Below are 9429 nucleotides of genomic sequence, written 5' to 3'. Positions count from 1 at the left end.
TTACATCCTTCTAATTGTGCATTAAGGATCACAACTTGCCTGGCAGCATGGTGAGTGCTGCAGTGCTACCTGGGGCTAGATTTTCATCTTTCTTGCTCCCTGAGACTCAAAATTTTATATAAGCCATGCCATTGCTTTTGCAGGAGAATTGCCCATCCATCTTTACACCGGGAGGCAAAGATCTCTCTAAATTGTGAATGTTGGGCAGACGTTCTCTTCAAGTTTTCTGTGGAAAAGAATGAGTCAAAATGCATATACTTTATTTATTAAAAAAAAAAAAAAAAAAAAGGCAAGAGAAAAGCAGTTTTGCTTGTAAGTTTCCATTTGCAATTCTTTTTTATGATCTTTTCTCCTCCCTGAACACATGTATGAAATGGAACCAATTCGTTGCTTGCTGGGAAGGGGTTACTTCTTGTGTTGTGTTATGGGCCAAAGATTGGCAGCTGGTTTAAATCAGTATATCTACATTTGCTGAAAGGATGCTGCAGCCGTTTTAAGTGGCTCTGCGGCTTATAAAGTTAGTTCATAAAGTTGCTGAGAAGTTCTCTTTCCTAATGATCCCTGTGGTCACAAGGGCTCATCTCTCCTTTCAGGGGACCACTGAGTATTCTGCCAACTGGAGGTGATGGGGAGCATCACCCTTCTTTTGTCCATCTTGCTTCGGGAAAGATTTGGTGCTTTATTATTATTATTATTATTATTATTATTATTATTATTATTATTATTATTATTATTATTATTATTATTATTATTATTATTATTTTGCTGAAATTATTCATAGTATCAGAGGGTCACAAAGCCAGCAGTTGCTCCCTGGTCACAATACACCCAGTGGTTGGCCAGAGCAGTGCTTCAGGGCATCCTTTGATGATGAACATGAAGAAATGAAGCATCATGCCTTGTACTTTTCCTCCAAGCCAACACTGAAGCAGGGGACAGTCATGAGCACAGGGCAGATAAGGATCAAGGTGAAGGCCCAAGGATGCTGTGACAATGGGCAGAGTGGGAGTTTGGAAGCCAGAGCCCAGCAGAGCCTCCAGCAGTGACCATCGTCCCAGCATAGTGCTCATGGCTTCCTTCTCTTTGTGTTTCTTTCCAAAAAGAGTGCTTACAGTCAGGTACAGAACCATTGAACCCAAGTCATCAGTGGCCAATTTGGCACTTATGACCATCTTGGCCACTTTCTGTAAGCAAAAGAGCCACTTGGGCAAGCAATGGCATAGGAGGAAGCTGAAGGAGAGAGACCCAATGCTTGTCTCTGCAGCAGGGATTTAATGCAGGTCCTTCAGGTCTGCAGGGCAGGGCTGGGGCTGGGGGAGAGAGGGCTTGTCTGCCGGGCATGAAGGAGTTAAAGCACAAGGATTTAAAAAAAAAAAATCCTTAAAAAAAAAACACACGCACAAACTCACACACTCACACACTCTCACAAAAACCCTGCACCCTAAATTAATTTCTGCTGGTAATCTATATCGGGTTAAATAACGCCTCATTATTCTGCAACACAGCTGAGGCTTCTCAAAATGTTTATCTTGTTTTGTAACTGGTACCTTCTGGCATATTCCAGTGCCAACTCTCCTAGCTCTTGCTATATTTCATTCTCACTATTTTTGGAATGGAGCTGCTGGTTCCAGGTGATTTAATAAATTGCTTTTTTTTGTGTTCCTTTTAACTTACCCATCTGCTCAACACATGCGTAACTTGCAATCTGTCGGCAGTTTGCAGAAAGACAAACTGTCAGAGCTGCATGCATTTGACAACTTTGTTCCCAATTAGATTAGTGGTAATTTTAACAGATTTCAGGGCAATCGAAAAAAGGGATGACATGTTATTAAAGCATCAATTTTGACAGACCCAAGCACATACAATTTCAGTGTAAATTATTTTAAATGCTTTAATTAAAGCTATGAAAGATTTACCCTTTTAAGCGGTAAGTGATTGCAAGACAAATATAAAGGGAAAGTGGATAACAGAGTTTCCTAAATGGTTTATGCTGCGCATGGCAGTCCACAAGTCACCACCACCATAATCTATGACTGTAATGTTGGAGGCATAGTTAATTATTCATAGCCTCATCTCTGGAGCAGACGTGATTAAGAACATGAGGAGCATTCAGAGATCTGAGCTGTACCTATGAAATTCAGAGATCAGCCTCTCTGAGACCAGAAGCCAAAGGAAACAGCGTTGGGGTATCTTACACAGGGGATATTTTTATAAATATAGTTTTATTTTTGCCCTAGTTCTGCTCTGGTGTAGAGGCCAAAGCCCACTGATCACGGTGATTGTATGCTTAGAGCAGTTGGGGATTTTCTGTTCTTGAAGACAATTTGCAGACTGCACAAGCTCTGTTTAAAAAAAAAAAAAAAAAAAAAAAAAAAAAAACCAAACAACAAAAAACAACACACAACATTTATTATTTAAACAGAATACAGCATTTTAAGTTCGTCACTCCAGGAGCACTGTGCCACATGTGCAGCCCATTTAACTGTTTTCAGGATTTTTGTGAGCTGTGGCCCCTTTCCAACACCATCCATTGGGTGAGTCTGGCGGTCACTCCATGGCAAGAGGCACAGGCTTGGCCCTGCTCCTCCAGCTCTGTGTCCTGGCTGTGGGATGTCAGCCTCCCCACAGCCGCACCTTTGCTGTGAGCTCAGCTGGGTTCTGACTCCGAGCCGAAAGCTTCCAGGAGGGCGGCTCCGAGGGGTTCATTTATTTTCTGTCTGGGTGGCTGTGCGGTGCAGAGCTATCTTGTTTTCAAATTGTTAAGTGTGCGTATTGCTTTACCCTATCAAGTGTTGGTCCCACAACTTGCACTGAAAGTTTAGGTTAGTTTCCTTTTTAATTCAGGGTCTGTAGCACTCCCCTATACTGTTCAGAATAACAAGCCACAACCATGCTGTTCCCACCCTTCCCTCTTTCCTAATACCAAGCTTGTGTGCATCTGTTTCGGCATTTTCTTGTTTGTTGGTTATGACTTGGCCTGACGCTCTGAAAAGACCTGAAGTTTTTCTTTGAAGGCTGCTGACCCAAAGCATTACAGTACCAGAATGCAATGCAAGAGAGAGAAAATGCTCCAGCGAGTGCAGTGGATAGGAATAGCAGAACATTCCTCAGTGCCTTTGGTCTCGTGCCCTTCCCAGCAGGTAAGATGAAGTCCTGAAGGAAGGGAATCACTGCCTTTGGGACTGCTTCTGATTTCCTTTTGCATGCTGCCACAGTGTCCTCTGATTTTCAGACCCATGAAGAAAACTTTATATAGAGTTTCACAGTTGGGACAGCTCCTAAATCCACTCGGATCTCTTCCTCTATTGCTCTTGTTAGCTGGTGTGTATCATTGAGATTCCATGTAACTCAATCAATCAGCTCAAATGGTGGCGTAAAAAGCACCTGATTGTGTTTCAGTTGATGAATGCAGACCTCTTGGGAGTCCGAGTTTGGCATGAAAAATTACCTTTCTTCTTAAAAGGTGAAGGAGAACATGCATTGCAGATCAGAGTTTAAGATTCCCCTGTTCAGCCCCAAAATCAATGACACTGATAGGACAGCAAGAGAACAGAGCCTACATGATGGGTGAAATTGGCAAGCAGATTAACATGGGCAACTGTATTGGCTTATTTCAATGTTAAACACAGACCACTTGTTCTAATGCACAGCAGTAAATGCTTGCATGGTACAGCATGGCATGGATAACCTTCATGGAGCTCCTTTGCCAGGTGGTCATGCACAACCCATTGAAACACCTCTTGTGTATACTTACACCTCACTCCAGAATAACCACATGAAACTGACTGTCATAAACTGGGGCCAACTTAATGAGATGAAAATACACTACTGGCACAATGGAAATGCTAGGAAAAAATTGGAACATTTTATTTGACTAGTAGAGTCAATCATGGTTTTTTTATCTACAGACAAACTGAGTAACAAGCAGAATGAGTTACTGTCTCAAATGCTCTTATGCATGGCTAAATAGTATTGAAAGACAATAATACCACATTTTACATAAGTACTGAGACTTGTCAGGAAGAAGGATGGAGAAAACAATCTTTTGAATCTTGTGATCTTCATACATATTAGTGCTTCCCCTTCCATTAGAACATTAGTTGTTTTGGTTCAAAGCATGGTACTCAAGAGATTTTACAGAGTTCGTCTTCACAACAGATTAGAGTTGATGATAAGGTCTCAAAAAGCTCAGTGTCTTAAAAATCTTCCTATTTTTAGCAAACTTATCTTTGCAGCTTCTGAGATCAAATCCCTGGCGAAGCCAATCCTTGAAAACTAAGCAGACCTGAAATTGCTTATTTAATCAAGTCACATACAAAACAGAGCAAAAAACCCTGCTTGCATACATATCAAGCTTTTCTGCTTAATCTATTTTATAATGTTTTGCAATTAACAGGCCAATGTTCATCAGCTGATAAATAATTAACAGCTGTTGTTGTTTCTAGGGCATGACGTAAAAGGCTCACATAGGACAAAAACTACTCGAGTTGTCTGCCAAAACTCTGACCAAACACACGTTTATAGTTCACAAAAACAAATTTCTTTGACAAAATTGCATTTTATGGTATCTCTAAGGGAGTCCTCTTTATGAGGACGTATTAGAAGAGGCCAGGTATTAGCAGCTTCTCCTTTTTACTGGCATTATTCAGACAAATCAAGGAGTAAAGCAGAAAAACAAGTTTTTTATGATTCACCTTCAAGCCACTGGTATCTGTACTTTTCCTGTTATTACAGACAGGATTCTTTGATCTGTGTTCAAAATCCTCAGATCTGGGAGAAGTGAGACCTCACCTTGGTGAGACCTAACCGCTCCTGGCAGGTCTGAACAAATGTAGTGGTCTAGTTTTTACTCATCTGAAACAAGCTTAACATTGACTTTCTGTTAACTCTGGCTATAAATGAGAGATGCAAAAAACAGATCACTTGGAAATACTCTTTGTATGCAGTTTGCTGACTTTCTTGCAGGAGTTCACAACTTTTATATGTTTACTTGCATCTGCTTTGAGTGAAGGTGGGGTCTGCATGAGCCGTGAATTCCGACGAGAGGAGCAACTACAACTGAATTCTAATTGAAGCTGTGCTGAGGGTCGTCTTCCAAAGTTTTTCTGATGTATTCAATTTTATATTGCGTATTCATCAAGCAATTGCAAGCACTCTTGAGTGCATGGGATGACTTCTGTTTCCAGCACACACAGTCATCCATGATTAAAGCTGTTTGTACCACGTCTACACAAAAGTTCAATCTCCAACCTAGATGAGCATTCTTCCTAATGTAAAGACTTCTACTGCGCTTGAGAAACATAATTCCTGACCGTAGCCTTTATGCTATAGTCTCATGCAGTTGTTTAGATATCCTAGCTTCAGGCCAAGGAGAGTCAGAAAGAAAGGAGCCAAAAACTTGAACATCACCAAATCAAAAATCTGAATCTGCTGTAGACAGCTGAGCATAGACGGGATGTATTTGTGGCTGTGCATCTCACTGAAGAGGTTTTCTGTAACACGTTGTGCTATTTGGAGTTTCCCAAGTGTTGAAGGCTTCATGCCCAGGTATATCGGTTTTCTGTAATACAACCAAGTGACCAAAGTGTGAAAAGCTTAAGGCCAGGTCAATATCTGCCAGCATGGGATGCAGTCTCCCAGCCAACTGGAGATGGCTGGAAGTGATAATTGCTGCTATGCGAGAGCTGAATGTGCTTGTGGATTCTTCACCTATTTTTGAAATATGATCTCAATCACAACTGTGTTCCTTAGCCATAAAATTTCCCAAATTGTCTCCTGTGCATACTGACATCTGTCTCACTTGGGTTCAGCTTCACCTACCTGTTGTGTGTGTCTCAGCTCATCTTGTCTCAGCATTGGTACCTCATCCTGCTATTGGCATGACTGTGTAAGTTGAAAAATAGAGATGCATGTTTTCTGTGCCTTACCAGCACAGAGAACACTTACACTTGCTTGCATGTAAATACTGAAAGAGCTGGAGGAGTGTCTTGGCTGATTTGATACCCCAGGGTAAAGGTACAGGTTCAGACTTTGCTCTGGACTCAAGTTGCCTCTTGCAGGTGAGATTGCCAGTGCCCAGTGTAAGGAGTGATATATAAATGCAGTGAGACCTAGAAGGATCTTCTTTCTCTCTGTTTCCAGGAGAGGACCTTGAGCTTGTGGCAGCAGAGTGGTGGCAGGTCTGGTGTGAGTCCAGTTTGTGCTAGTCTAGCGCTTTCCATATCACACCTTGACTGTTTGTTCAGCCCAGAGAAGAGAGGCTGAGTGGTGGCCCTACAGCTCCTCATGGCAGCCCTACAGCTCTGCAGATCCTCACAGGGAGCGGAGGAGCAGCGTTGAGCTCTGCTCTTTGGTGACAGAGACAGGGCCCATGAGAACCACAGGGAGCTGCATCAGACTTTCCCAAAGCCGGATTGTGCATCACACTGCTCTCCACCCCAGCAGAGTGTGTCCCATCCCACCAGCAGTGGGGTCCCCCCTCTTTTCCCAAATGTTCCCCATCCCCCTGGTGCACACAGAGATCCTCCAGCTCACCCAGCAAAGGAAACACTGTGCCTTTAACCACCCTCCCCACGACGGGTGCACACTTTTCTGCTTACTCTGAGCTGACAGGTTTAACATGTCGCTGGGTAAATCCGCCTGCGTGGTCACCGGAGAGAGGCACCTCTGGCAAAAGTTCAGAAGTCAGTGTTTTGGAAAGATTGGTTTGACCAGCTCTCAAGCGAGAGCAAATCCCAGACCAAGTGCAGTCAAATCTTCTACGACATTTAACCACTGTTGTGCTGTAGTGTGCTGATATCCTTCTAACCTGGAGAGGACATTTTGTCGTGTGTAAACCTCAAAATTCTATTTATTGTTTCTTTTCTGCTCTGTGGGCAGGGGGGGACCTGGGCTGGAAACAGTTTGTTTTGACTCAGTTTCAACTAATTGATTAACTTGCCTCTGGTTCTGGCCCCAAACTACAGGATAGAACAGCAATTCTGAATGTTGCTTTGATACCCAGATTTCTGTAAAATATGGCATGGCAGTAAGGACATATATTCCCTTATTGCCTCTTCAGGGTGTTTCATTAATCCAAGGCATTAAATTTACAGCATGTTGCTTTGAAAAATGACCATTTCATCAACTTTTTCTCATCCTCTCATATTTACTTTCAAGAGAAACAATCTCTTAAAAAAAAAAAAAAAAAAAGAGCAAGCAAATAGTTAATAGTAAGTGGTGCCCAAATTACATATTTCTTAAACTCGTGGCCTACTTTACTAATCAGTTGTCATAAGATGTCAGATGGGGACCCATCACTAAAGAATTGCAGAATGCAGCCAGTGAAGCAACTAATTAGTTGGACAGTGGCATGAAGGTGTGTGTCCCAGAAGAGCTGAAATGATCAGAGCAGGTGAAAAAAGTTTGGTCAGAGCTGTATCTCCATAGTGTAAAGCCCAACCGTTGGCTGAATCGTGGTGATGCTGAGGGTGAGGGCAGCATGGGTCCTCTGTGGGGACTTTGTGCTGCATGGGATCGCAGTACTGCTGTTTTCAGAAAGAAGCACAAGTCAGCCGCATGCTTGAAGGAACATGACCTGAGATTTGCAGGGGCTGGAATAGCTGAGCAGCTTCTGGGTTTCATCTAGGAGGGCTGTAGCTGGCTGTCTTGCTCACGGGTGGTTTGTTTCTCAGCCTTGGCTCCCTGGCCACAGCAAGAACCAGTGCTGGCTGTTCCCTGCAGGACCAGATGTACCTGAGCAGGTGGGTGATGCGGAGGGTCCAGCAGCTCCTGCTGTACCTGAGGACAAAAAGAGGCAGTAAGGGACCCTCAGACCTCTGGGACAAACATGAAAGCCTCTGTTGGGAGCTACAAGATATCAAAACTTATCAACTTCTAAATTTGGCCCATATACTCTTTTAACACATTTTAAACTGTGTTTTATATGTGTTGCGTGACTTTCTTCCTTTCATACCAGCCCTATAGAGTGGCACCCGAGGGGTGCGGTGGCAAAACAAATCCTCCCAAGAGCAAGCCCCTCACCATGCAGGACCTAAGAGAGCTCAGCCTGAGATGCAGTTTCCCTTCTCATCAACATCACCTGTTTTCACAGCAGAGGTGAGGATCATCCTCTGCCTCCCCTCTCTGAGCACGTGGAAAACTCCAAACCAAGCATTTGACTTGAGATCCTTAGTGCAGTGACTCTGGTTGGAAAATCTCCTCTTCGGTGTTTTGATTTTCCAAATGTTGCACACAGCTGGGGCAGTTTCACAAGGTGATGAGATGGCGTTGTGCTGTACTCTGGATCATCGATTGCAGGACAGGTCCTAGCTGAGAAACTGAACACTTGACGGAGGATGAAGTTCATCCCACGATGTGGCTGCGTGGCACAGGCTGGCGGGTGGCCCCGGAGGACCTTGGTCAGGTAGCACACAGCACACAGCCTGGCAGGAATGCGCTCAGCAAACCCACGTAAATGCTGTCTGAAGGTGTAAAAGTAAAAGGGCAGCGGTTCTTTTGATCCTGCTGAATTCAGGCAAGACACTTGCTCAAGGGACAGATTCTTCGTTCCAAAAAAGCTGCTTCGACCTTTGAGCTGCCAAATTCCTTCCCCCATTACCTCCCATCTTTCTCTCCAGTATAGCACAGCCACTCTGAGTCATTGTTTATCTAATTTAATTAACATTTGCCAGTGCCTGCAACCTAAAACACTGTCTTAAAACATTTGCTTGAAAAGCCTCCTTGTCCCAGAGCTGTCATTTTTTAGCATGATGGATAATGGATAGAAATAATTATCCTGAACAAGGTTAGACAGCTAAAATGATTTGAGTTTCAAGGAATTAGTAAGCTTAGCTAAACATCTTATTTTTCAAGACACATTAATAATAAAAACACAGCGATGACCGTAATGTAAAATCTGCCTTCTGCAAGAAGTTGTGCTGTTTCTTGCACATAGCTGTGCCCACAATGCCTTCACTGAGGGTGGTTTATATCAGTACATCATCTGATGCATCACAAATCCCTATATTGAAAGAATTTTGATAGCTCTGTGTTCCAGGCAAAATGCTTTCAGGGCTGTGAATGCTGGTGTCCAGCTCAGCCCATCCGAGTGGGAAAGCAATGAATATGTGGCTCTATGGAGCAGGTGAAGATCATATCCATCAGCCACAAGTGTCTCCTCTTCCAGTATTTCAGCAACCCAGGTAGGTTACAGAGATAACTGCCTGTCTGAGAATACATTCCTACTGCACAGGGTGGCTGCAGTCCTGCATGGGCTGTATAAACCCACTCAGTCCATGGCAACCAGTCCTAAAGCTACATCCCTTGCAACAGCCCTGGAAAAAGCCAGAAGAAATTAGAAAGCAGAGACTTCATGCAAATGGAGTGAGTTTCTTCAGGTTTGCAAAGGTTTAACCGAGGGCAGTATTGGGCTTGTTGCCTCTGCATTGT

Source organism: Phasianus colchicus, chromosome 9 (assembly GCF_987193195.1).
Source record: "Phasianus colchicus chromosome 9, bPhaCol1.hap1.1, whole genome shotgun sequence".
Classification (NCBI taxonomy): Eukaryota; Metazoa; Chordata; class Aves; order Galliformes; family Phasianidae; genus Phasianus; species Phasianus colchicus.
Note: the sequence above shows the minus strand (reverse complement) of the source record.